The sequence below is a fragment of the Amblyomma mixtum genome, chromosome 1, assembly GCF_055824585.1.
Source record: "Amblyomma mixtum isolate Tamu chromosome 1, ASM5582458v1, whole genome shotgun sequence".
Lineage (NCBI taxonomy): Eukaryota > Metazoa > Arthropoda > Arachnida > Ixodida > Ixodidae > Amblyomma > Amblyomma mixtum.
This window is the reverse complement of record NC_143012.1, coordinates 259,020,239-259,026,598: the sequence shown is the minus strand read 5'-3', so window position 1 is coordinate 259,026,598 and position 6,360 is coordinate 259,020,239.

Genomic DNA, 6,360 nt, shown 5'->3' with positions numbered 1-6,360 from the left:
AATGGCAAGACCTTCACCTCAAAAATTTTTCTATGCCGTCATACATTTTGTCCAGTTTGCATAAATCATTTTTATCCTGTGTGTGTGAAACATAGAGTGCCAGCAAGAGTACTGTAGAGAGCGCAGAATTTTAGCTGTTAATAAAACCTTCTTCATTCAGGAAGTGTCCGTGTTTTTATGTTCACAATGCCCCTACGTTAGATGAAGTGAGAAATACAGCCCTTGAAATTTGTAGAGTCCACAGAAAGTAGACGAGGTGAAGCAAATCCCAAATGGAAATGCAGTAGTAGTAGAAAGGTCATTTCAAGCGTCATAAGTGCTTGGTAGTTTGCGATTAACAAAATATGAAACAAAAACTAGAAGACGCTTGTGCACTCTTACAATTGCAGATAGTGCGCTTGATATCAAAAGGAAAGGTCACAATTCCATTCAAATTTACGAATGAATAGAAAGAATAACCCTTAGAGTGAATAATGTAAGGAAGTTTATAAAAATTGGCGTCTTCTACACACTGAATACTAGCTGTGCCGTGTACGTCAGGCTGCCGCTGTAAGGCCCGTGTGTGACGCTTCAGCCTCCCTCCTACCAACAACTCTCCATGACACTCCAATAACACTCATATCAGTAAATGATAGGAGTGTCTCCCGCGGCAGTAAGCATAGAAAAAGTATTTATGCGTTACAAAGGCAATGAAGTAGTTTTAAACGCAATGATTTAAATAAATTGTTCTGGCGCTGATCGGCCAAAGCGCGAAAAGGCAAATGACCTGGTGGCCACGACGTGCTGAAAAAGGCTACATTATCCAAAAAATTCACTCCATAGATGCTAAGAGTACGACAAGGCCGAAATAGAGGAGAAAACAGCAGAAGGAGAAAGAAGAAGGCTGTGACGGCGTTACCAATTAAAAGAAAGGCCATCACAGCGCTAACAACCTTTTAATTTCGAAACTCGTTTCAGCCACCTGGAACGATGTGCAAACACATCTCGATTATAGAAAAAGATTGATGACCTTGCCAGCGAGCAGAGGTTTGACAAGCAAGCTAACATTTGGAGGAATTCGTTCGGACGTTCCCGAATTCGTATGCACTCTGTACGGGCCATATTTAATGCACCAGCGAATATGACTCAAAGCGGACTTTGTACCGGTCAAGAACCTCTCCTTGGCTGTTCTTAAAGCATCTGGAAGCGGAGTTCCCTGCGCTGCTGCTTTTTCATCATCTGCAGTGTTAGAAAATTCAGTTTTCCTAAAAGATTGCATTTAGTTAGCGTTGCGAAAGCTATTGGGAAAACTAACAGAAAGGGCTGGAATGGTGGGCAGTGCACTGGCTTTTCAAATAAAGAGAATGAATTAGAAATCGCAACACATTTTTGACATTTCGCAATCACAGCATACCCCTTTACCTCAAGCTTCTGCATTTCGCAATACTTTGCTTTCCATTTCCAAGCACACTTCTTTCCAACATTCTCATCTGAAGCTGTACCAAGAAAATAATATTTGTGCTGAACTAGTATAAAAAAACCTGGGGTATGAATGTAGTCTAAGCCATTGACACTGTGCCTGCTTTAAGTAACTTGGCTCTTTTTGAGGACTTTATAGAAATAAATAAAGCCATTCTAAACACTTAGTCTGTTTATCGCAATAAGTTGCAAACTATGTAATAAATACCATTTAAGCTGAACCATAACTTTGTTTTTGTTTATGGGGTTTTAACTTGCCAAAGCGACTCGGGCTTGAGGGACGCCGTAATGAACGTCTCCGGAAATTTCGACCACCTGGGGTTCTTTAACGTGCACTGACGTCCTACAAAACATGGACCTCTATAATTTCGCCTCCATGGAAATTCGACCGCCGCGGCTGGGATCGAACACGCGTCTTTCGGGTCAGCAGCCGAGCGCCATAACCACTGAGCCTCTCCGGGAGCCCGGTTCCCAAAAACATATGCACACTTTATCAAAGCGTCACATAGTTTTATGTCTTTTAATTCCTTTCCATTTCTTTTCCAGACCAAGTATTATATTTCAACAACTCTGGTTCCCCGCAGGTATTTGTGGAAGTACAGTTTAACCCGAATGTGCGACCACATTTCGCGGGATAACTACCCTGTCACCTTCCAGGCTTATGTCTTGGGTGCCAAGGCAGAACAACACCGATAGGTAGCAAGAACAAAGCCTAACTGCCGTGGTGGTGATGATGATGATGTCCTCAGGCTTAATGGCACATACCCACGGCGGGTGGTGGTGGTGGTGGTGGTGGTGAAAAGCATTTATTACAAGTAACACACAGAGAGGTAGTTTGGGAGGTGGCCCCTAGTGCGCCACCCCCCTGACAATACTATGTGGGGTCCCTATTCGGGGACCCCATTTGACAGCGGGGGATTGGCCAGAGTGCATAGAGGATACAAACGCACTCTTGTACAAGGAGTGCCATCACGCTCCACGGCCCGGCAGTCTTAAATTCTCCTGTTCTAGGAGCGGCCGCGCAAGGGCGCGATAATTCCGCAGCCAAAGACGGCTGCTCAGCACGCAGGGTAACGGGAAGTCGAAGACGGCGGACGGTGCGCTGTCGAAGTCCGGCTGCACTGAGATGCATTCAATGTGGGTCTCCAGGTACACCGGCTTGAGGTGATCCAAACTGACGACGTCTTCATGGGCATTCTGCTGTAGGGTGTAGGGTGTCAGTTTTTGCGGTGCGGCAAGTGATTCGGAGTGGTCCATCATAGACCGACGTTTGTGGCGACGGGAAACCGTCGCACTGAAGGAAAACATGCGTGGAGGTGACGAGATCCGGGTTGATGCGGCGAGAAGGGCGACGATAAACGCATCCGAGGTCTTAAACGCCGGTCCTCTGACGAGAAAAAGTCTCCAGGGAGACGCAGGGAAGTACCGTGATGAAGCTCTGCTGCAAAGCACTGGTGGCCAGCTCTGTGGAAGGGACTTATCTAAAGAAACACAATGGGGAAGGCGTGAACCCTACTGTTGCAGTTGTCTCGGGTAGCTAGAGCGGCTCTCACCCTAAGTATTTTGTTATACTAGCTTTCGTTTGAGGTTTTAGTACAAGGTGAAAGGGGAAATACTAATAGGGTTACAGTTTGTCTCCTCACGAAGAAACGTTAAATGAATACAAGAACAAAATTCTTCCCATGCTCTTTTCCCTCCATTTGCATTCCGCACCCTTTCTCCAGCAAAAATACAAAGCCGTAGTTGACAACTTTTAATGAAGATATATTGGCTTGTCTGTCGCAGGCGAAGACCTCACTGAATGGAGGATGTTAGAAAAATTATTTCAGCGTCAGCTGAATAGTCATCAATTCTCTCTCATTTCCTCTTTATCCCTCATTCTGAGCGCACATATATAGGGACCCGCGTTGACGGTTAGGCCATTGCTGCTACACTGCAAGCCTTCACTCATTAGGAACACGAAGGCGGAATTGCTAGTCACGAGTGAGGCTGATTGCAGGCGCTGTTCTCTTCTTCTTCGAGTGCCTATTCTCGTCGAGCGTGATGCAGTAGTCGGCGGCACTGCTCCATTTCGCAGTCCATTTTGCTACGTCAGTGTAAGGCGCGTCTCATTAATCTCAGCGTAAATTGGGGCCAGCATCTCTCATTCCGATTACCGATATCAGAAAAGGTCTTCTTTCCGCTTTAACGCTCAGGAAAGCTATGCGCGTGCGGAGATTCCAGCGATGTTGTCAGCCATGCACTACTTCTCATTTGTCTGAAAGGAGCAATCGACTTCATGTGTGGCCAGAAACAAGAAACTCTTCCATGAATGGCATTAGCACGAATCATTGTTCAATGCGGACTTCATTTTATACGTGCTTCCGTTGTTCAACCCGAAATTTTTACTTCAACTTGGAGAACTGTTGGCTCTAATGGTGTGGTTTAAATTTCATTTTAACCTAAGAAAAAGAGACGTAGCATGGCTGGTTTTGTAAGATGGACGTGAACCAAGAATATATATTACGAAAACAAGAGCACAGAAAAAAAATGATCGACACAAGAAGTGGTACGCAAGAGGCTCTATAAAGATAGCTTAGACCCACTTTCGTAGATAGTCAGGAGCTTCCTTTGACAAGGAGAGCCTGTTTACAAGTATTGTGCTGCACTTGAAAGCACTAAAAGTCGCCGGATAGTCCATCTTAAGTGCTCAATGAGAAAAATAGGCGTTGAAAGGACACCTCGCTTAGGATGTAAATAAGGAAACTGTGTATGGACTCACAGGAGGTATAAAAATGTGCTGTGTGCTTTATGTTCCTTAGCCCCACCCCCCTTCTCATCCCCTGTGGCCTTAAGTCCTTGGCCCAATAAAGGTATTTGAATTTTTTTTAACGCTGTGCCTAGACTAATCTGTTTTGTGCTGCAGCTGCCCTCCTCATCATGGCGTGGTGGTGTCGCCAGGGGTTCATTACTTCATATGCACCCCACTCGCCTTTCGTGGAGCCCCTGAAATTTTTCGCAGAGTAGCGCTTTCAATTGATAAAAGCCGAATCAAGTGAACCAACTTGTCTGGGAATATGCTTTGAAACATTTCCAATTTCACAATTCTCAAAATATTGGCCCTTATTCTATCGTAGGTAGAAAGCATGGAGCTTGATTTTAGCGATTTGCACGGCTGTTCTTTCGCAACTCATTCGTGAGATATTCTTTATTTATTTATTCAAGTTACCCCTAAAGGCCCTCCAGGAGAGGGTATTACATAGCAGGTGGGGGGGGGGGGGGGGGGGGTACAGTCATAAGTAATCGCGATACATTTTAACAAGTAGGTGAAAAAAAAAACGTTAATTAAAACATAAGGCATCACACAAAGAAAAATTGAACACTAACAAAAACAGCAAACATTTACACATTTCCGTCACAGCGAAGAAGCTCTTGGAATTTCTTATTGTCAGTTTCTGTGGCGATGACTGATGGCAAACTATTCCATTCAGTGATAGTACGGGGAATAAATGAATTGGCATAAGACGATGAATGACAGTTTACGCGTTTAACTTTGAAAGAATGATCACGGCGTGGAAAGAGAGCACCAGGTGACTGAAACAATTCGACGTTGTTTTCAATGTTTTTATGCTATTAATAATTCATTTATAGTACTGTGAAGCTGCCCCCACCGAACATTATTCTACCAATGCTCACAACCTCTCTCTAACTATATCGGAGCCTTTTAATCTTTATTTCCGCTTTGTTCCTTCCTTATACTTCCACCCTCATACTAGAGTGTTGGTAGTGGAGGCTGCTAAAAGTGCAGTAGGGATTGATAAGTGTTGAAGTAGAATTTAAGATGAATTTCTGGTCACTGTCTGCACAACTCCCACCTTCAGTTTTCAGGAGTGGCTCTAAAAGTACGTGAACAGCGCTCGTTGTAGTTTGCATAAAAACCGGTGTTGCAGCACTTGTATCTTTAGAACTTTTGATAAAATAGCTTTGAGGAGGTCGTTTCGCAGAAACTCCGCCGTTGTTCTTGGCGCCCTACTTCACCGTAAGTAATAAGTCCTCTAAATATTCACAGAGAACCCGCTTGAAAAGGTACCCGAGTCACCTAGGTTACGCGACTTTGTGGCGTCCTCACAGCCTCACAGATTCAGAGCAAACTCAGCACTGTGGCGGATGGCACTTAATATACTGATGAGTTTATGGTCTAAGGGAGATTAAAGTCCCAAAAAGACTCAGGCTCTGAGGGACGCCGTAGTGCAGGGCTCCCGATATTTCGACAACTGACATCACGCAGTACGGGGGCCTCTAGAATACCACCTCCATCGAAATGTGACCACCGCGGCTGGGTAAATTAATGATTCTTCGCGAAAGGTAGCTGGGAAGAGCAACTTGGACCGCAAAAATCTCACCCGTGGCTCCACCTTCCATCGCAGGGCAGTTGAGCATCACTTACCCGCTGTACCACTGCTCAATGAGTGGTAAGAAGATTCCCAGGAATCTGTTAATGTTGAGTAGGGAATGACAAGTTTTTGACTAAAATAATTTTGTCGAACAACCTCACTGGTGCGTAACCATGAAAATACAGATTAAACTGGCAGAGATTTAACTTCGTTGTGCAGCACTTTAACGTAAACCTTGCCGCGGGATGACAGACCGTCACCGCCGCTTTCTGCAGTCTGCTTTCGATTTTTCCCTCATTGCTGCTGCAGCACCTTACCATTACATTATCGGAATGGATAGCATATTCAATGCCCCGACTCTGAGTCAGTTCTTCCGGTAAGCCTCTTAGTGCCAGGATATATAAAGCATCGGTGACAGCGCCGGACCTTGTAGGATGCCTCTTCGTTCCACGCTGATAGCTGTGTATCGTCGACTGCCATCGTTTATGACAGCCTCTCTGCACGAGACGAATTAATTGATGCAGTAATA